This window comes from Bubalus bubalis, chromosome 19 (genome assembly GCF_019923935.1).
Source record: "Bubalus bubalis isolate 160015118507 breed Murrah chromosome 19, NDDB_SH_1, whole genome shotgun sequence".
Lineage (NCBI taxonomy): Eukaryota > Metazoa > Chordata > Mammalia > Artiodactyla > Bovidae > Bubalus > Bubalus bubalis.
In genome coordinates this window covers 55,596,685-55,619,757 of record NC_059175.1, presented here as the reverse complement: position 1 = coordinate 55,619,757, position 23,073 = coordinate 55,596,685, and the positions used below count along the sequence as shown (strand labels likewise).

Genomic DNA, 23,073 nt, shown 5'->3' with positions numbered 1-23,073 from the left:
CAGAAGGGTATTTAAATTACATAATATTGGTGAAGGTGTAGAAGAGGATATTCTTTCTACTTTGTAGGTATAGATGATAACTGGACTAAATGAACCAACTTCAGGGTCCCAAATAGGCAAATGGGATTAGGAAAGGCTGACGTTGCCCATGGAAATCAGTTTAACCGTTTTTCAAAGCTTGTTGTGTAGTGCAGGCAATAGAGTAGATTCTCCATAGCAGCAGTTTTTCTTTCTTTAACATGAAAACTCTTTTCCCTTCTGGTCCGAGTGCAATGCTCTGTTAGTTTATGACACATCAACTTTACAGAGGATGTCTGCTTTATTTCTTTTTAAAATTCCACGAACCTGGAAACAAATTCTTTTGTTTAGTATTCTTCATATATGTGTAAACAAAATGTTCTACCAAATCTAAACAATCAGAGCTTTAAATTTTGAACAACTAGGAGAAAATTGAGTACCAGAGATTCAAGGAAAAACACATGTAAACTCTAATGTAGGTCCTCAACTCCCTGAACTAGTTTTAATGATTAGCCATTCAATTGAGTTTCTCTCAGGATCTAGGACAGAAAATTGCACTTAAAAATCCACTGGGATGTTTTTTGTTTGATTCAGGATGAGTAATGTTGGCATGTGATAGGGGATATCTTTTGAATTATCTCAAGAATAGGAGCCCTAGTTTTATGAGCAGGGAGTTCCAGTATGTTTCCTGTCATGTGTAATCCTACATGACATGGTCCATGACCCTTTCACATTCTGGAACACAGGAACACTTTTAAGTCTAAAAAAGTAAACAAGTAGCAGCATATTGTTACTTTTTGGTTGAAATTTGAAGTATTATACTTCAGACTCTGAATTACATACAGGAATTTAAATGTGCTTTTATATTTAGGCTTCACAAGTATTGTAGGAAATGAGGCCTGATACTCCCCTTCATCATGGCATATATCTATACGTATATATTTTCATCATAAATGTTGTATGCTGAAATAATTTTAGGTTTGCAGAAAAGCTTCAAAGAGAGCATAGAGAGTCTTCTATATCCATCCCCTGGCTTCAAATTTCCCTTTGTGTCATTACGTTATGTTATTGTGGTGCATTTGTCAAAACTAAGTAACCAACGTTGCTGTGTTCTTACTAACTAAACTCCAAACTATATTTAGATTTTGCCAGTTTTTCCTTAATATCCTTTTTTGGTTCCAGGATCTCACCCATGCATTTAGTCATGTCTCTTTCATTTTGACAAATCTAGACAGTGTATTAAAAAGCAGAGACATCACTTTGCCAAAAAGGCCTGTATAGTCAAAGCTATGGTTTTTCCAGTAGTCTTGTATGAATGTGAAAGTTGGACTGTAAAGAAGGCTGAGTGCCAAAGAACTGATGATTTCCAATTGTGATTCTGGAGAAGACTCTTGAGAGTCCCTTGGGCAGCAAGAATATCAAACCAGTCAATCCTAAAGGAAATCAGCCCTAATCAATGAAAAGACCATTGCTGAAGCTAAAGCTCCAATATTTTGGTCACCTGATGTGAAGAGCCAACTCATTGGAAAAGGCCCTGATGCTGGGAAACATTGAAGGCAAAAGAAGGGGATGACAAAGGATGAGATAGTTAGGTAGCATCACTGACTCAGTGGACACGAATCTGAGCAAATGCTGGGAGATAGTGGAAGACAGAGGAGTCTGGTGTGCTGTAGTCCATGGGGTTGCGAAGAGTCAGACACAAATTAGCAGCTGAACAACAACAACAATATACATATGGGGTCACAAAGAGTTGGACACGACCGAGCAACTTCTCTTTCTTTTTATGTATGTATATATACATATGTATTCTTTTTCAGATTTTTTCCACTATAAGCTACTATAAGAATTATATTGAGTAGAGTTCCCTGTGCTATAGAGTAGGTCTCAAATTGAGTAGTGTATATATGTTTATCCTAGGCTCTTAATTTATCTTTCCCCAACCCCCTTATCCCCTTTGGTAACCATAAATTTGTTTTCCATGTCTATGAAGTATTTTCTTGTTTTTCATTTTCTTGATAGTTTTGCGAGTGTTGGTTAGATATTTCGTAGGATATTCCTCAGTTTGGGTTTGCTTGATGATATACTCATGATTAAACTAGATTATGGATATATGGACAGAAAACTAGAGAGGAAATGCTTTTTTACCACAAAGTATCAGGGGTTATGTGATGTCCGTGACTTACAATTGGTGATGTCAATTTCATCACTTGGTTAAGATCATGCTTACCAGTTTTCTACACTGTAAAGTCACTCTTTTCTCCTTTCTTTGGAAGTGAGTCATTAAACCCAGCTGACAAGCAACAGAGTGGAAGAATTACCCTCTGTCTCCTGGAGGAAGATGTGTACCTGTATACATTATTTAGAATTTAACATCATCTTTTTATTGTAGTTTTACTTTAAGGCTTTTACCTTCAGTAGACCTGAAGAAAGGAAATACTAAATACAAAGGCAAAGGCTCTTATTGTCTCCATTCTGAGTAAAGAGTGTATGCTTGATGCCATGTGGACACTTGAATCTTTTGTCTAAAATGCCCAACCACATCAACATATGCAAGATTATGGTGGAAGTAAGCAGAGGCAGATTTGCACATTTTTTGAATGTATTTAGATGAAGTGAAGCTGAATTCTGAATATGGAACATAATAAACTCATTGATTTTAAACCAAAATGTATACATTTGTGTTGTATATCTCAGCTTCAATCATATCACGTCTCCACACACACTCAGTGGCTTGCTGAAAAATAGATTTCTATCATGATTTGCATCACTGCCTCCTCTCTTGGACCTTAGCATCCATCCCTAGAGCAGATACTAGGGGCTACATTGTGTCCCTTCAAAATTCCATGTTGAAACCATAACCCTCAGTTCTTCAGAACTTGACCTTATTTGGAAACAGAGTCTTTGCAGATGTAAGTAGTAAGATGAGGTCATTAGGGTGGGCCTTAATCTATTTCACTGGTGTCCTTATAAAAAAAGGGCAATTTAGTTACATAGATGCACACACAGGGAGAATATCCTGTGAAGATTCAGGCAGAGATCAGAGCAATGCTTCTATACGCCAACAACACCAAAGATTTCCAGAAAATACCAGAAGTTAAACAAGAAGTATGGAACAGATAGATTCTTTCTCACAGAGCCCAGAAGGAAACAGCTCTGCCAACCCCTTGATCTGGACTTCCAGCTTTCAGAACTATGAGACAAAAAATTTCTATTGTTTCAGCCACTCAGCTTGTTGTACTTTGTTATAGCACCTTTAACAAACTAATACAGTAGATAACTGAAGTTGGACTGAGCAACCCAGATTTTGTTGCTCAAAGCTTGGTTGGTTGTAAAAAAAAAAAACATTTTCTTGGTCATAGTCTCCAAAAGGAATCTGTAACTCTCATTTACTCTAAGCCTTTCACAATGGACACTTCCGCTAAATGTTCATTTAAGATTGCTCTATGGTGCGGATCATATTGAATTGCATAATTTCTGGCCATACATAAGATCTTTGCTTCCAAAATCTCCTTTGAATCCTGACAGTATCATCACAATAGATGAAAATTTAATTCTGGTTTTGATAGTCAAATTCCTGCCCCATTCTTAGTGGTTGAACCAATACTTGAGGTATTCAGCTTTGCCCGATTTGGTCATAGGTAAGGTAAACTTCTTGTTTTCCTGATAAAGCAGTGTTACCTTTCAGGGTGGGATAAAATGTGGTTGTTCATTTAGCACATGAGTTGAAAAAGTTTGTGCATTTTCTATCAGAATCAAGCACATGCCGTTCTTCTGATCAGCCAGCACTGTCTGAACCATAGCTCTGGTCACCTGCGGTTTGGGCAAGGCAAGGATGTGAATAACTCCATACACTTGTGCCTGGCACCTAGTCTGCTAGGAAAACTGTTTCCCAATCCATTTAGAGACCATAACGTGTATATGTGTGTCAGTCGTGTCCGACTCTTTGAGACTTCATGGACTGTAGCATTCCAGGCTCCTCTGTCCATCGGCTTCTCCAGGCAACAATAGTGGAGTGGGATGCCATTCCCTTCTCCAGGGAATCTTCTCGAACCAAGGATCAAACCCTGGTCTCTTGCATTCCAGGCAGATTCTTTACCGTCTGAGCCACCAGGAAAGCCCAGAGACCATAATAAGTTCACTTAATTACTGAAGTGATGGACTGGGGAGCAGAGAAAAAATGTAGTGGGTAATTATAATCATTAAAGGGATTTGAAAATTAACTCTTTGAAAGATATTATCATATACTAGTACTTCTCCAGAAGAGTTCTCATTATTTTTTAGGCCTGCCTAAGTATCATTATGTCTCAGCATTTAAAGGAACTGAAATGTGGAAATGAATGAAAAACTCATGGGTACACCTCTCCCTCCCCTACACTAAAGTTTAAGTCAAATGTAATTGAAACTAACATTTCCTAAGGAAGGACATTTGAGTAGGCAAATGAAAACCTGGCATTTTGTTAGTTTTCAACAAACATGGTTTGTTGAAACCTTGGCAAACGTGGTTGCCAAGAACAATTTTGATAGCTTGAGAGTTGTGAAAGGTGAAACAGGCTGCCTAGTCCTTAGATGTGCCTCCTTTAAAGGAAGAAATACAAAACGTGGGCTGGATGGTGCTCCCTGACCATGGAGGGTGACCACAGCTGGTGAGACGCGATTGGAAAATGGATTCTATGAATTGCTTAACCGAGGGTTACCAGTTAGGAGACCAGGTGCAACTTTCAGGATTGGGTAGCATATATGCTGCTGAATTCACTTCTTATTTTTATAATAGGCTTTTCATTTTTCCAGAAGAAATTCTTTTTTTTTTTTTAAAGTATTTATCTATTTGTGGTTGTGCTGGGGTGTTGCAGCCCTTGGGCTTTCTCTGTTGTGAGTTGCAGTGCATGGGCTTCTCATTTCGGTGATTTCTCTTTTTGAGGAGCACAGGCTCTAGGTTTACAGGCTTCCGTAGCTGCAGCACATGGGCTGTAGTAGTTCTGGCACATGGGCTCAGTTGCTCTGAGGCATGTGGAATTTTCCCGAACCAGGAATCGAACCTGTGTCTTCTGCATTGGCAGATGGATTCTTATCCACTGTACCACTAGGGAAGTCCTAGAGCAAAAATTCTAATTCTTCTCCACATGTGCCTATTTCATCTCTTTTTGTAATTTTTTTTTTTTGTAGTTAAGAGTATTTTTAATGAAAGAGCCACCAGTTCTGATTTATCTAAATGGCAATTTCTTTTCTCCTATCTGGAAATTACTGTAGAGTCTGGTTGATCTGGAGGGCAGTTTTGGGGGAAGTTTATCATTCTCAGATGGCAGCAAATGTTAAGCTGAGAAGTGTTGAGGGAAGGAAAGAAAGCATTTCTGACAGCAAAATGAGTTTAAAATAAAAAATTTTAAAAAGTGAGTGGGGACCTAAATAAGTTTCCCTGACACTCTGAAAGCAAGGTTGCTACCAAACCTTTCATAAACTGACACAGTATTAAAAAAAGAGGGCTTCTCAGGTGGTGCAGGGGTAAAGAATCAGCTTGCCAATGTAGGAGAGGCAAGCAAACTCTTCCACTGAACTCTGACATTTCTTGAGATGGTAAAGAGTCCTCCTGCAATGCAGGAGACCAGGGTTTGGTCCTTGGGTCGGGAATATCCCTTGGAGTAGAAAATGGCAGCCTATTCCAATATTCTTGCCTGGAAATTCCATGAACAGAGGAGCCTGGTGGGCTACAGTCCACGGGGTCACGAAGAGACGACACGACTGAGCATGTCTGCACACATAAAGTGAAGATTCAATTACCTTAGGACAGATCTTGCTAACAGATTTACAAGATAAATCAAAACGCAGCACAGATGCTCACAGACAGAGTTCAAAGCCATGGCGGCTTGATGCTGAATGTAGTTTTGGGGGTACAGAGTTTGGCGGGGCTACCCTCCCTGCCCAGGGTCTGAGCAGCCTCTATAAAAGCTCACTGTGAAATAAACATTGAATGGCATCTTTGCTTTTTGCCTTTAAAAATTTTACCACTCAGTGCAGCTTGTGGGATCCCAGTTCTCTGACTGTAGATCAAACCCTAGTTCCAGCAGTGAAACAGAGTCCTAACCCCTGGACCGCCAGGGAATTCCCATTGCTATTTTTTTTTTAATATGTATAGAAAATTAAAAAAAAAAATCCTCTTTGGATTTCTTTAGGTTAGCAAATGTGTCTGACTCTTTGGGACCCCATGAACTCTAGCCCACCAGGTTCCTCTATCCATGGGATTTTTCAGGCAAGAATAGTGGAGTGGGTTGCCATTTCCTTCTCCAGGGGGTCTTTCTGACTCAGGGATTGAACCTGGGTCTCCTGCATTGCAAACAGACTCTACCATCTGAGCCACCAGATTTAACTACGTTAGTACAAACGAGTACAATTTAACCACATTACAGGTACTGCCGATAGTCTGCTTTGTACCGCTTCGCTTTTAGGAGAGACCTGCTGCTGCTTCTGCTGCTAAGTCGCTTCAGTCGTGTCCGACTGTGTGCGACCCCATAGATGGCAGCCCACCAGGCTCTCCCATCCCTAGGATTCTCCAGGCAAGAACACTGGAGTGGGTTGCCATTTCCTTCTCCAATGCATGAAAGTGAAAAGTGAAAGTGAAGTCACTCAGTCGTGTCTGACTCTTAGCGACCCCATGAACTGCAGCCCACCAGGCTCCTCCATCCATGGGATTTGCCAGGCAAGAGTACTGGAGTGGGGTGCCATTGCCTTCTCCGGAGGAGAGACCTAGAGTTTACTAAAAAAACAGGTACAAATGTAGGTCTCCCCTAAAAATGAAGTGGTATAAAGCCGACTTTCGGGGGGTACTTGTAATGTGGTGAACCCAGCCTTCTGCTGGATCCAGTCTGAGAACAGAAGGAAGAGAAGGGTAGGGAAAGGAGCTTAGAGCAGAGGGCGGAGACAGAGTAAAATAAAGCAGTGCAAAAGAAAAGAAAAGAAGGGAAACACAGCAGGTAGAAAGGTACAGAAGGGTGATTGGCCCAAAATGAAGATGGTAATTGACCCAGGCTGTCAGCCAGTGGCAGGCGGTGAGAGCGGAGGAAGACGTGCCAGAACTGAGCAGAGGAAAACTCGCATTTCTACACATCCTGACCTGTGAGGAGGTGATGCTGTTACAGCACGGTAAAATATTTTCTCATAAGTACAATCTTTAGCTATCAGGAAACGTTTGGATTATGTTTGTATATTTTACTAAAGAAAGAAAAGAAGCTTACAATAAGTAAGGTGTTTGCTGTAAAAGTGAAAATCTGAGGGAAAGAGGTTAAATTCAGTGATGTGTGAACGTTGTCTAGAGCCACTATGCCTTGAAGTGTTGAAAAATTGATGCGGAAATTCTGTTGTTCTTTACCACTGTGATAAAATGATTGGAGATTAAATTCCAAAGAAAAGAATCACTGCCTTGAAGTTATTACCAAGGCAGTGGGGGCAGTTTGTGAGAAATGAATGTTGAAGAATGAAAGGAGTGAAAATAAAGAGGACAGAAAACATAAAACAAAAAATGTAAAATAGATACACACTCGCTTGATCCATGTTCTCCTGTTTTATTTTTTAATTTCCCTTCCCTTGCCTTTTTACAGAAAGGGCTATCTTTGCTACTGTACATGTTTCAGGATTTCTGAGTATGAAGTTCACCAGAAGGTAGACAGGCCAGCAGGAGAAAAGGCAGTTTGCATAATGAAATTCTCAGCAGAAAGTGAGTCTGTTTCCGAGAAAGCTCTTTTATCTGATACCCTCGCAGCTTAAGTTCGACTTATCCTATGCTCCCCTCCCCCATTTCAAGTTGGCTTTAAGCACACATTTCTAGGGCTTTCTGGGCTCATGTATTATTGATAAGCCATCCTTTCCTCCCTTCCCACGGGGCCCTGCATGACTCCTGCGGTGAGCTTGCACTTTAGCAAGGGGAAGTTGGTGAGTAAGAGTCTGTTATTTCATCATCCCAGCAAGAGGAACCTCTGCCTTCCTACCTATTGTTTACTGACTAAATGGCCCCTAACAAACCTTGTTAGACCAGGAAGTCCAGGAACCGGAGTTTTCTGTCCCCTCATCTCTGGTCCCCTTAGAAGTAGTGAGTGTGGAGCCCCAGCAGATGGTTTTGAAGGAGCTGGAAGGGATGGTTCAAGGGGGTCAAGGCCATGGCAAAGGGGCTGGGAGGCCATCACCCTGGAGATCTCTTGGAATGCTGCACTTATCTGGCTTGATTTTAAAACACAGGCTTATATGGCACAGGTCTGGGATGTGCAAAACGTGGATGGGACAGGTAAACATTTAGACAGTGGAGAGATCAAGGCATGAGACTGGGAATTCCTTGAGCTTGCAGGGAGCTCTGTGCTTGCTCTCTGACACTTGTTTATTTGCGTGTTCGAGGGTTTTACAAGTGAATATTAGGGTGGAAGAACAGTAGGTGATTTATGGAGCACCAGCTGCTGACTGGACTGAGGGTGCAGAAAAATGTGTGCACATTTTGTGTGTGAATAGATTTTTAAACTTCAGTAAGTTCTAGAAGATTCTTTGACAAATTTTCAAGTAAGTTGTAGAAGCAACTGAGCGAAATTTTCTTCCCTCCCCCCCAAATAGTTAAAATGAGCCACATGTAGTTGCTTATTTATTTATTTTTGGCTGTCCTGGGTCTTTGCTGCTGGGTGGGCTTTTTCTCTGGTTGCGGTGCACGGGCTTATTGCCATGGCTTCTCTGGTTGTGGAGGATGGGCTCTAGGCCAAAGGGCTTCGGTCGTTGTAGTACACAGGCTCAGTTGTTCTGGCCCATGGGTCCAGCCCCTCCAAGGCATATGGAGATGGAACCTATGTCTCCTGCATTGGCAGGCAGAGTCTTTACCACTGAGCCACCAGGGAAGTCCCAAATTTACTTTTGAAAGCATTTTCTCCCTTTGTCTTAAGGATTATGAGGGAAGAAAATGAAGTATTATCTACACTGGATCTCTGAATGTGAGTAAGAGAAAAAGCAAAGCCCTGGGCTGTTTTAGTTGAGCAAGACTGAGCAGGAGACATGGAGATTCGGGGTCATAACATGGCCATGAAGTCATTCTTTATAAATCCTCTTCCACTGTCATGGAAGAATCTGAGGTTCCGGGTGACAATCCCCCAGGTTTCTTGAATCAGAGGGCCTGCTGCTGGATTTGGGACCCCCTCACACCTGGAGTGGACCGAGATCCGGCCAAATGGGCTCAGGGCACAGAGCTGGCAGGGGGCGATTTTGGAGAATCTGAGTCAGTGAGAAGGGCTGGTAGGCAGTGGGAAATGTCTTTGGGAGTCAGCGCCATAATCAGGCAAATGGAGACACAGTCTTCCAAGGTTGTGTGTGTGCACGTGCTCAGTTACTTCAGGCGCGTCCAACTCTTTGTGATCCTGTGGACTGTAGCCCACCAGGCTCCTCTGTCAGTGAGATTCTCCAAACAAGAATACTGGAGTGGGTTGCCATGCCCTCCTCCAGGGGATCTTCCCAACCCGGGGATCAAACCTGAGTCTCCTGTGTCTCCTAAATTGCAGGTAGATTCTTTACCGCTGAGCCACTGACGAAGGCCCTTCCAAGGCTACTTCAGGACAAAACTCCCATTCTACTTTCAGATTTAGAAATAGGAGAAAATGTGTTATTATCTATGTGAGTTGACATGAGTCTTCCGCTTAGCAGAGCTTCCCTGGTTTCATCACTACTCATTGGACCACCCAAGGAACTCTTAGAATTGCTGCAAAAGACCTAAAAAGGTCACTTGGACTGCTAATTTTCCAACACTCTGTCCCAGAGCTCTGGAGTGTGTAGAGGGAGGGAGAAGGGAAAGACCAAATCTTCATGGTGACTTTATGCTTTAGATTGTCTCTATGGGCATTCCTAGTAAGATTTCCTTTGGGAAAAAGAAGGGAGTTCTATCCATTAATAAAATGTTTGAAAAATCTAATCTCTTCTCATTTTACAAATGAGGAAAATTAAAACCTAGAGAGGTTAATCGACTAATGTGGGATTCCACAATTAATGGCACAGATTGAGTTTCAACTCTAATCTTTTGACCACCAGGGTGCTGGTGCTGATTTCAAAGACCTGGTGTATAGAGAAGACTCTAAGTGTTGTATGTTGTTGCTGTTCAGTCATCCAGTTGTGTCTGACTCTTTGCGACTACATGAACTGCAGCATGCCAGGCCTCCCTGTCCCTCACCATCTCCTGAAGTTTGCCCAAGTTCATTGCATTGGTGCTGCCATCCAGCAGTCACATCCTCTGATGCCCTCTTCTCCTTCTACCCTCAGTCTTCCCCAGCATCAGGGTCTTTTCCAATGAGTTGGCTGTTTGCATCAGTTGACCCAAATACTGGAGCTTCAGCATCAGTCTTTCCAATGAGTATTCAGAGTTGGTTTCCCTTAAGATTGACTGGTTTGATCTCTTTGCTGTCTAAAGGACTTTCAGGAATCTTCTCCAGCACCACAGTTCGAAGACATCAGTTCTTCGGTGTTCTGCCTTCTTGACCATTCAACTCTCACAACCATACAAGACCATTGGGAAGACCGCAGCTTTGACTATACAGACCTCTGTCAGCAGAGTAATGTCTCTGCTTTTCAACACGGTCTATGTTTGTCATAGCCTTCTGGCCAAGAAGCAAACGTCTTCTGATTTCATGGCTGCAGTCATCATCTGCAGTGATTTTAGAGCCCAAGATTAGAAAATCTGTCACTACTTCCACATTTTCCCCTTCTATTTGCCATGAAGTTGGATGCCCTGATCTTAGCTTTTTTAATATTTAATTTTAAGCTGGCTCTTTCACTCTCCTGCTTCACCCTCATCAAGAGGCTCTTCAGTTCCTCTTCACTTTATGCCATTAGGGTGGTATCAGCTGCATATCTGAGGCTGTTGATGTTTCTCCTGCCTGTCTTGGTTCCAGCTTGTTACTCATCCAGTCTGGCATTTCTCATGATGTGCTCAGCGTATAGGTTAGATAAACATGGTGAGAGCAGGCAGCCTGTTGAACACCTTTCTCAATCCTCAACCAATCAGTTGTCCCATACAGGGTTCTAACAGTTGTTTCTTGACCTGCATACAGGTTTGCCAGGAGACAGGTAACATGGTCTGGTATTCCCATCTCTTTAAGTGCTTTCTACAGTTTGTTATGATTCACACAGTTAAAAGCTTTATTGTAATTGATGAAACTGAGTTAGATGTTTTTCTGGAATTCTCTTGCTTTCTCTATGATCCAGTGAATGCTGGCAATTTGATCTCTGGTTCCTCTGCCTTTTCTAAACCCAGCTTGGATGTCTGGAAACTCTTGGTTCTTATAATGTGGAAGCCTAGCATGTAAGATTTTAAGTATGACCTTACTAGCATGAGAGATGAGTGTAATTTTCCAATATTTTGAACATTCTTTGGTACTACTCTTCTTGGGAATTGGGATGAGAATTGACCTTTCCCAGTCATGTGGCCACAGACGGGTCTTCCAGATTTGCTGGCATATTGAGTGCAGCACTTTAACAGCATCATCCTATAGGGTTTCGAATAGCTTTACTGAAATTCCACTGCATCTGCTAACCACACTGCTTCCTAAGGCCAACTTGACTTCACACTCCAGAATGTCTGGCTCTGGGTGACAGACCACACCATCGTAGTTATCCGGTTCATTAAGATCCTTTTTGTACAGTTCTTCCATGTATGTACCAGTGTTGTATGTACTAGATCTAATTTTATTTTAAACTACAAATGCTTATATGACAGTAATCACCCATATTTATGTGTAATACCTATTTAATTACATTACAGTAATGTGTGGATTGGATGAGGTTAATATACTCATTACTATTATTATGTGATAATTCTGAAGATCTGTTTTACTCATTTGCTTTCTGTATGAAAATGGAACTGAGCTCAAAGTTCTTGTTTTATTATTTTTGATTTGACCACACTGCAAGGTACCCATGATCTTAGTTCCACAACCAAAGATCAAACCCTGGCCCTTGGCAATACGTTTACAGACCCCTAATCACTGGACCTCCAGGGAATCCCCAAATTTCTTGTTTTAAATAATTCAGCTGATAACTAAAATTTTAGCCAAGTGGTGAGTCTCTTCACGTTTTATAGAACACACCTTCAGAAACAGAAGTTATCTTTGTTGATTCTTTAAAGTTTATAGAAATACTTACCTTTTTCCATTTTCCCTTCTCTCTTTCAGTTTGAAACCCTAGCCTCATTTGATCATCCTCCACTCAACTTTTAAATATCATCATCACCACCGTGTACTAATAATAGTGTATATCTTCAATAAAAGAATAAAATGCAGTCACTATCTATGGATGAGTTATAATACCCCAAAGTATTAACAGACGAATATAAAGCTATAATAAGAAAAATTTAAACTTGGAAGTACTGATATTTTTCAGTTTGCCTAGTGTTGTGTGAGTGCTAAGCCACTGACTCTTTGCGACCCTATGGATTATAGCCTGCCAGGCTCCTCTGTCCGTGGGATTCTCCAGGCAAAAATACTGGAGTGGATTGTCACACCTACCTCCAGGGGATGCTCCTGACCCAAGGATTGAACTCGCGTCTGCCGCGGCTCCTGCATTGCAGGTGAATTCTTTCCTGCTGAGCCATCAGGGAAGCCCTTTCCTAGTGTTAGTTCTCAATATTTTGTGGAAAGCAGCCTCAAGGTTTGAACTGGCTCTCATCTTCCTAATATGGTCTTAGGTGTTGCAGTTACAAATGTGAGGTCCCTGGCTTAGGTAGTGTCTGCTGGACTTATACAAAGGATGTCTGGGAACCAGTAGGAAGAAATTAGCAAGCCAGACAGGGTGAGTTAGGCATGGAGAGTCTTTCAACAGACTCTCTTAAATTACTCTAAGATCAATTTTGAGGAACTGAGCAATGTATAGGAGGGAGAGCAGAGCAAAATACAAACCACTTAAGAAGCCTGAAGCCACAGTGGGAAAACGTGTCTTTCAGCATGTCTGTAAAGAAATCCTGGTTGTGTGTAGTAAGAAAGGAAGTGAGTCAAGTTAGGCACTGGATGGAGTGCAGAGGGCTACATGAGCCAAGATGAGAGTTTAGATTTTACAATCTAGGGGAAAATAATGAAGACGTTTAAGCATGGAGTGACATGAAGAACAGGATCTGGTAATAGAAAACAAGGTTCAATTAAAGATTTCAGAGAAAGGATAAAACCCTACATTTGCCATGGAATGGGATGGCTAAGTTGGTTTTAGGGGAAAAAGTCTTCAAGGTTGAGGAGATCAAGGCTATTAAGTACCAGAGTGTAATGTATCTTAATGTATGTTATGCACAGCGTTTTTCAGACCAGAGGTAGAGGTAGAGAAGAAAAACTGATGGGTAGATATCCAAACATTGAAATGAACGTGTTAGTCAGTTGTGTCTGACTCTATGCAATCCCATGGACTGTAGCCTGCCAGGCTCCTCTGTCCATGGAATTCTCCAGGCGAGAATACTGGAGTAGGTTGGCATTCCTTTCTACAGGGGATCTTCCCTACCCAGAGATCGAACCTGGGTCTCCTGAATTGCAGGTAGACTCTTTACTGTCTTGACAAGTGTCAGAGAGCTAGATGGAAGACTTTGCTAGGGCTAGATCATATAAGCTTCAACAATGGTGTTTTTACTTTCTGTTTTGTAAGAGCAATGAGAAAATAGCAGGATATATTTCTCCTGAGGTTCTGTGTACATGGAGGTGGGTGGGAGGCCAAGTTGTCTTCTCTTGAGAGTGGATTGAATTATGTCCAAGTTTAAGGGGAGAGAATGTATGAATTTTTCACCCAAATAATTCCTAGTCTCAGGCAAGTAGTTGCTCGGTAAATGGTTATTAAATGTTACATAAAAGGGTTGTGACTGTTCTCTGCAGAAAATGATACTGATTACTGAACATCTTTTTGTATTTTTCCTAGACTTCTGAGATATTTGTAGTGTTCCTATACATATTTCTATAGCTCTAAGCTCAGCACCGAGAGTTGATTTCCATCCATTTGCTTTTGTATTCACCATGGGACATTTGCTCATTTTACCAATATTTACTGACTGCTACTATGTGCTTCATGCTGGAGGAATGAAAGAGAATGAGCTGGAAACTGTTCCTCTTTTTCATGGAGTTCTTGTTCTATTAATAGTAGATGCGGAATGTTAGTAAGATCTTTAAACAAACAAAAAAACTTAATTTGAATCTTTCCTTAAAAAACCAACCAAAGAATGAGCAACTCTTTACAACAACATTCTAGGACATGATCTTAAAGGATGAATGTATAGTGAAAGGTGTAAATAAATTAGTATGTTTGTGCGATTGATCATTAATCCTTAACCACTGCTGTTTAATCTAATTTATGCTTACTTACAATGCAAAGAAATAGAGGAAAACAAAAGAATGGGAAAGACTAGAGATCTCTTCAAGAAAATCAGAGATACCAAAGGAACATTTAATGCAAAGATGGGCTCGATAAAGGACAGAAATGGTATGGACCTAACAGAAGCAGAAGATATTAAGAAGACATGGCAAGAATACACAGAAGAACTGTACAAAAAAGATCTTCATGACCAAGATAATCATGATGGTGTGATCACTCTCCTAGGGCCAAACATCCTGGAATGTGAAGTCAAGTGGGCCTTAGAAAGCATCACTACGAACAAAGCTAGTGGAGGCGATGAAATTCCAGTTGAACTATTTCAAATCCTGAAAGATGATGCTGTGAAAGTGCTGCACTCAATATGCCAGCAAATTTGGAAAACTCAGCAGTGGCCACAGGACTGGAAAAGGTTAGTTTTCATTCCAATCCCAAAGAAAGGCAATGCCAAAGAATGGTCAAACTATCGCACAATTGCACTCATCTCATACGCTAGTAAAGTAATGCTCAAAATTCTCCAAGCCAGGCTTCAGCAATATGTGAACCGTGAACTTCCTGATGTTCAAGCTGGTTTTAGAAAAGGCAGAGGAACCAGAAATCAAATTGCCAACATCTGCTGGATCATGGAAAAAGCAAGAGAGTTCCAGAAAAACATCTATTTCTGCTTGATTGACTATGCCAAAGCCTTTGACTGTGTGGATCACAATAAACTGTGGAAAATTCTGAAAGAGATGGGAATACCAGACCACCTAATCTGCCTCTTGAGAAATTTGTATGCAGGTCAGGAAGCAACAGGTAGAACTGGACAAGGAACAACAGACTGGTTCCAAATAGGAAAAGGAGTCCATCAAGGCTGTATATTGTCACCCTGTTTATTTAACTTATATGCCACTCCAGTACTCTTGCCTGGAAAATCCCATGGACGGAGGAGCCTGGTAGGCTGCAGTCCATGGGGTCGATAAGAGTAGGACACGACTGAGCGACTTCACTTTCGCTTTTCACTTTCATGTGTTGGAGAAGGAAATGGCAACCCACTCCAGTGTTCTTGCCTGGAGAATCCCAGGGACGGGGGAGCCTGGTGAGATGCCGTCTATGGGGTCACACAGAGTCAGATACGACTGAAGCGACTTAGCAGCAGCAGCAGAGTACATCATGAGAAATGCTGGACTGGAAGAAACACAAGCTGGAATCAAGATTACCAGGAGAAATATCAATAAGCTCAGATATGCAGATGACACCACCCTTATGGCAGAAAGTGAAGAGGAACTCAAAAGCCTCTTGATGAAAGTGAAAGAGAGAGTGAAAAAGTGGGCTTAAAGCTCAACATTCAGAAAATGAAGATCATGGCATCGGGTCCCATCACTTCATGGGAAATAGATGGGGAAACAGTGGAAACAGTGTCAGACTTTATTTTTTGGGCTCCAAAATCACTGCAGATGGTGATTGCAGCCATGAAATTAAAAGACGCTTACTCCTTGGAAGGAAAGTTATGACCAACCTAGATTGCATATTCAAAAGCAGAGACATTACTTTGCCAATAAAGGTCCGTCTAGTCAAGGCTATGGTTTTTCCAGTGGTCATGTATGGATGTGAGAGTTGGACTGTGAAGAAGGCTGAGCGCCGAAGAACTGATGCTTTTGAACTGTGGTGTTGGAGAAGACTCTTGAGAGTCCCTTGGATTGCAAGGAGATCCAACCAGTCCATTCTGAAGGAGATCAGCCCTGGAATTTCTTTGGAAGGAATGATGCTAAAGCTGAAACTCCAGTACTTTGGCCACCTCATGTGAAGAGTTGACTCATTGGAAAAGACTCTGATGCTGGGAGGGATTGGGGGCAGGAGGAGAAGGGGATAACAGAGGATGAGATGGCTGGATGGCATCACTGACTCGATGGACTTGAGTCTGAGTGAACTCTGGGAGTTGGTGATGGACAGGGAGGCCTGGCGTGCTGCGATTCATGGGGTCTTAAAGAGTCAGACACGACTGAGTGACTGATCTGATCTGATCTGATGCTTACTTTTTATTCTTGAATTCTTACAATTTGTTACATATCTTATAAGCATAGCCTTTGTTCTCCTAGCAGTATGGCATTAAAGTCACTGAATTACTTTGCTTAGTTGTTGAATTTTCTTCTCACATATTTCTTGGCTGTTTGACACAACTGAAGATTTATCTTTGCCCTTCTTGTTATCTCTTTTTGGGTCTCATATATCTTTACAGATGGCCTATGATCATTACTTAGGCCAGTCTCTGTGGTCATATAACTTTTCCCTTTTATAAGAGGAATTATTTTCCTTAATCCCAGTAGAATTATTTTCCTTATTCCCAGTAGAAATTAAGCATTTACCTTTTTTTTTTGATAATTTGTATTAATTTCCTTCATAGCAATGAACAATCAGTGTTGGAATGAGAAAAAGTTCAGGTTACACCCATATTGGTTTTGTAAATGGTTATATATTTCCTCTAATAAATTATTTTAAAAATAACAATAAAAATGTAAAGTCTTAAAAAAGGAAACTAGAAAGTTACAGGTATAGTAAAATTCCAGTTATTGTTGCAAAGTCTGTGAAGACTCATGACTAAAACTGTGATTATTACATGTATCGTTTTTTTATTTTTAAGCACATGTACTGCTGCTGCTGCTGCTGCTAAGTCACTTCAGTTGTGTCCGACTCTGTGCGACCCCATTGACAGCAGCCCATCAGGCTCCCCGTCCCTGGGATTCTCCAGGCAAGAACACTGGAGTGGGTTGCCATTTCCTTCTCCAATGCATGAAAGTGAAAAAATAAAGTGAAGTCGCTCAGTAGTGTCCAACTCCTAGCGACCCCATGGACTGCAGCCCACCAGGCCCCTCCATCCATGGGATTTTCCAGGCAAGAGTACTGGAGTGGGGTGCCATTGCCTTCTCTGAAGCACATGTACAAGCCTTACAAATATTTGAGTAATTTTTTTATGGCATATTCATAGTCATTTTAGATGGTCTCAAGTTTTTTGTCTTCTTGAAAAGGTAGAAATCTTTAATCAGCTCGACTTTGCTTCACTGAACAGCAAAAAGGATACAAGGATTTCAGTTACTTTATGATCAAAACACATGTAACTGTGTGTATAGATGCAAATTAACACAAGGCTACATTCATGACAAGATAAGTCTGATGGTCACTGTTATTGAATATCAAGCAACTGAATCATTTTCTCTTCTTCTTTCAAAATTTTGGAGGATGGAAAAATGATTAGCCTAGTTATTAAAGTAACAATGTGACCGATCCATGTGTTCTGGCCAGTGCAATGTAAGTGGAATCCCACTTTGTGACTTCTGGAAAAGATTTTTTTCTTCCATGAAAGTGTCAAATGCAAGAGGAGAGCTTTCTGGTTCCACATCTTCTCTATTTTTCTTCCCTAAAGATGGCTATGTGAGAAAGCAATGGCTGGACCAGCGGCACCCATCTCAGGGACCATGAGACAAAAAGTCTAAGAACAAAAATGCATCATATCTGGGATGCTAAAAGACAGAAAAAAGATAAAACAGATAGGAAAAAACTTACCTCTCTGATGACATCACTTTGTTACCTTGTCAGATTTGAACCCACTGACCTCAGGTTTCCTTCTACATGAGATCATTAAACGTCTGCCTTCCTTAAGCTCCTGTTGGCAGCTAATGCTAACTGATTTGCTGCAACATTTTCCTGACTCATTCCCAGTCTCACATTTGATGACAAAGTAATAGCAGATATTTATATCCAGGTTTTTGGATTGAAAGCCCAATGTTTTCTTGACCTGGGTCTCTTTCCACATAGTCTTAGGGTGAGAAATAAATACACAAATTGCAAAGTAATAACATATATTATCCATCATGCTGACTTTCCTTACTCTTATCTGAAGCCCTATTTCTCTCATAACCCTCTGGAGTCACTTTGCTCATGGTTTGTCTAATAAGTTCTGGGAATGAATTTTTCTTCACCATCCTTTATTTCCCTTATCATTAAATGTTCTTCTACTTCATTATGACTTTGGCAAGTTACTGATGTTTATAAAAGGATGATTTATATTAACTTCTTTTCATATTTCAGTCTCAGTTGAGCGAGGCGGGGCTTGTAGGGTGGGGCTCAATTTATTACCAACATTCCATTTTTTGTTTTTAAACTAGTATTTGTTACATAGTTTTTTGTATGTGTGTGTGCATTGTAAACATTTAATAATGGCTAGCAATGAGAAAACAGATTAGTTTTTAAAATTTGTAGAATCACACAGTTGATAAAAATTTGGTGTGCAAGTGTTCATATGAGAGAGAAGACAGAGGTTAAGGATCATTATTGATTGCCTGCCCCTGCTCTTTGTGTCTCAGCTGGGGAGGGTCAATAGCTTACTTTGGTTCTTTAAATAAATATTTTAATGTAAAATTACATATGAATTTTGTGTCATTTTAAACACAGTTAATTTTTTCTAGGATATATGATGAATATATAGAAATTACATAGTGAAGAAAGGTCCATAATGAGACATTACATTTTCACCTGGCTTTATCTGTTTAAAAAAAAAAAGAGTGTGCTTAACATTTTTATTCAATTTGCACTGGTAATAGACTCATATATCATTTTTTTTCAGTTGATTTATCTCTTTGTAGGGATCAAGTGTTAAAGATCTCTACGTAGATATTTGGTATATACATAACTGAAACCTAATCATAGGTTTATTCATATAACTCAAAAAAACCCCACAGAGATTCTCCAGTCAGAGCAGATGGCCAAAACTGCCAACTAGGAATTCCTTAAGAACATGGCTTTAGGAAAAATGTGGAGGTCCTTTGAGAACACTGTAACACTGACTTAGAAGGGAGTAGAGTGAAAGTGAAAGTGAAGTCGCTCAATCGTGTCCAACTCTTTATGACCCCATGGACTGCAGCCTACCAGTCTTCTCTGTCCATGGGATTTTCCAGGCAAGGATACTGGAGTGGGTTGCCATTTCCTTCTCCAGGAGATCTTCCTGACCCAGGGATTGAACCCGGGTCTCCTGCATTGTAGGTAGATGCTTTACCATCTGAGCCACCAGGGAAGTCCACCAGGAAGGAAGGGAGCAGAGTAGAGGTTTGCAAAAATACTGATTACGGGCAAAATGATGCCTAACCTAGTTGAATTCAAGAGAAAAGTGTTGTTGCTCAGTCGTGTCTGACTCTTTGCAACCTCATGGACTTTAGCCCACCAAGCTCCTCTGTCCATGGAATTTTCTGTGCAAGAATACTGAAGTGGGCAGCTATTCCTTTCTCCAGGGAATCTTCAACTCTTACTCAAATGTACCAATATATTAAAGAAAGAGCATGCCCAATAGACAGAGGATTGAGGAGCCATGAAAGTTTATGGAGAAGAACTCCAGAAAAGGGATCTTTATGTCTCTCAACCAAGACTTATTCTGAACCAAGAATACACTCTATTTCCAAGAGCAGGCATATCATTGTTGTTATTATGATTAATCTCTAACCTGTATAGGCTGCTTTCAATGTCAAGTGCTACACAATTTTAATACATTTTGTCATTTAATCCACATGAAACCTCAAGGATGTAAGCACTGCTATTATCCTTGTTTTGGAGATGAGGATATTAAGGCTAAAGGAGGTCAAGTTGCTCGTTTAGGTTCCTACAGCTGATAAGTGGCAGTATTGGGATTTGCACTTCATCTAGAGAGTCTGTACATGTAACCGCAATTTGGCTAATTTATGAGGACAAAAGGGAATTCTCTTTGCAGTTTTGCACAGAGGATTCTGAGGATTTAAAGTTTATTCCTGCCCAACAAGAGGCGTTGGCATTAAGACAATTATTCAGGGTCTCTTGACTCTTAGTTTGATGTGTTTCCAGCCTATGAGGATACTTCTGGTGCATGGGGAAGTCACTGAAGAGCAGACTAGCAAGGACCAAACTGCTTTCATACTGGGGCAACCTTAGAGGACTTGGGGAGGAGGCAATGATGCGTAACTTATACTTAAGGAGAGGAGAGCTATTTTCCACCTTCCTGAAGGCTGATTATTTCCATAAACTGTTTAGAATTTTCCTTCCTAAGAGATTTGTTTATTCTAGCCCATTTATTTCTTTATTCAATCATTTATTTATATCAGTCTGAACTCATAGGTATTTATTAATATTTTATACTTTGGGTTATAATCCATTGGATTTCATTTATTTTCTTGTTCAAATTGTTCAAGCTTTGGAGACTGGGAGCATGCTCAGTTGACTCCTGTGTCATTTTGATATGCCCATCATTGTGGGTTTTTTTTTTTTGGAGTACTTTTTTACTTTCTGGCATTACAAGATGCTCTAGGCTCTTCTTGAGTGTTTCTGCCTTAGTCCTAGAATCAGAACTTTCTCCAAGGAGTCTTTGTTCTTTTAATTGGAGGAATTATTAGAAACTGAGATCTAGGTGGTATGAATTACATTTTACACATTTAAAAAAATATGCGTAGCTAATACTAAAAAGTCATGACAGTGGTTGCTCTTAGGGTGGGGTCGGGGGTTGGTGAGTGGAAGACATCCCCAGGGGCTTCAAGGGTATCTGATCTCTTTCTTGATTCAGAGCTGGGTGCATGGGATTCTTCATTTTGTGAAATTCATCAAGCTTTATGCTTATAATATGAGCATTTTCTGCTTTATGCTATATTCTGTAAAAATGCATTGAAAAATAGAGGAAAACAAAACTCCCTGAGTATCAAGGAGACAAACTCTGGAGTTTCGTTCCCTGGGTTCAAAGATTTTAAACCTTTAGCTAGCTACTTAACTTTTCTGTCCCTCAGTTTTCTTTATTTATGAAATCAGGATGGGGTTATTATCTGCTATAGATGGCTGCTCATAATAGCAGTCTCTCTCTCTCTCTGATACATATATACGCATTCATACATATACGTATATGTGTATATATGTTAATACCTACTGCATCAATCTTTAATATTTGTGGATTCTCTGTTTGTGAGTTTGCCTACTTGCTAACTTTTGCTTGTAGTGTCCAAACCAATACCTGTGATGCTCTGGGCCATTTTTGGACAGGTATAGGAAGGTGACACATTTGAATTGCCCAATCGGTGCCCGTGTTCCCAGTGAGCTTAATGCAGCCAGGCTCTGCCATCTAGTTTCAGCTTTCACAGTGTAAAGAAATGTCCTTTCTCAATGTATTTAGTGCCATGTCTTTAATATTTTTGTGCTTTTTGTTAGTGATTTCACTGGTAAGTGACCTACAGGGCAGGGCTAAAGTCCTTACAGCTCCTAAGTACAAGCAGGTCATGATGTACCTTATGGAGAAGATAGGTGTGTAGATAAGCTTCATTTAGTCTTGAGTTATGGTGTTATTGGGTATGAGATGAATATTAACAAATCACCAACATATATTAAATAAGGTGTCTTTAAAGAGAGGAAATCGCAACCCACTCCACTATTCTTGCCTGGAGAACCTCATGGACAGAGGAGCCTGGTGGGCCACAGTCCATGGGGTCTCAAAGAGTCGGACATGACTGAGCGACTAACATACAAACATATAAACATACATAAAGATCAGATGATGAAGATGATGAAGATGCTGTGACTAGATGCTTGCAGGAAACTAAACTCGTATTTCCCTAAAAGTAAGGCTCGTTATTTGCTAATTTAGTGTTTGTGGTACCTAAAGATTATAATGACTACAAATAATGGAAATCAATTGCATATGTGTAAATAAAGATATATAGATACAGATATACTTAGATATATGTATATACCCAGATAGATACACATAGATATTAATGTGTTGATAACTCAGTTGGTAAAGAATCCACTTGCAATGCAGAAGACCCCAATTCGGTTCCTGGGTTGGGAGAAGCGATAGGCTACTTACTCCAGTATTCTTGGGCTTCCCTTGTGGCTCAACTGGTAAAGAATCTGCCTGCAATGTGGGATACCTGTGTTTGATCCTTGGGTTGGGAAGATCCCCTGGAAAAGGGAAAGGCTACCCACTCCAGTATTGTGGCCTAGAGAATTCCATGGACTTAATTGACCCCATTGTCCACGGGGTCGAAAAGAGTCAGACATGACTAAGCGACTTTCACTTTCATTTTATTTATCTATACAGATATATAAAGATATGAGGACAGAGCCTATCAATATAATTAGCTCTCAATAAATGTGATCTAGGTATCTGACTAGATTGCTTTCCAACCCACCATCACTCCTGGGAAAGATAATGTTGAGTCTTTTGGCTGTAAAGAGTGCTTCTCCCCCATGATGCAGAAGGTACAGTTAATAAACAAGCAAGCCCTTCATCTCATGAAACTTAGGCTGTCTATAATTGAATTCAGTTCACCACTATATGCATGTGTAGCATACAGCACCTGGTACCTAGAAATTACTCAGTATTTTGTAAACTACCTAAAAACCTTAAGGGAAAAGTTAGAGTAGCAGTGAAAGTGAAAATGTTAGTCACTCAGGCATGTCCCAACTCTTTGTGACCCCATGGACTGTAGCCTGCCAGGCTGCTTTGTACATGGAATTCTCCAGGCAAGAATACTGGAGTGGGTTGCAATGCCCTCCTTCAGGGGATCTTCCCAACCCAGAGATTGAACCTAGGTCTCCCGCATTGCAGGCAGATAATTTACCAGCTAAGCCACCAGGGAAGTCCAAGAAGAGAAGGGGAGCCAAGTCCACAATTAAGCCACTATGTTAGACAAAGGCAGACAAGTAAACAAATGAGTCCTGAGTAAGAGATTTTATAAT

The 23,073-nt window shown here is 40.6% G+C and overlaps 1 long non-coding RNA gene across 1 annotated transcript; it reads left to right on the top strand.

The window, feature by feature from the left end:
- Positions 1–6,734: 6,734 nt before the first annotated feature.
- On the top strand, positions 6,735–12,298 carry LOC102405562. Its single transcript, XR_326614.3, has 3 exons — positions 6,735–7,152; positions 7,608–7,723; positions 12,192–12,298. It is a non-coding gene; the product is annotated as an uncharacterized LOC102405562 (long non-coding RNA).
- The last annotated feature ends 10,775 nt before the right edge of the window (positions 12,299–23,073 follow it).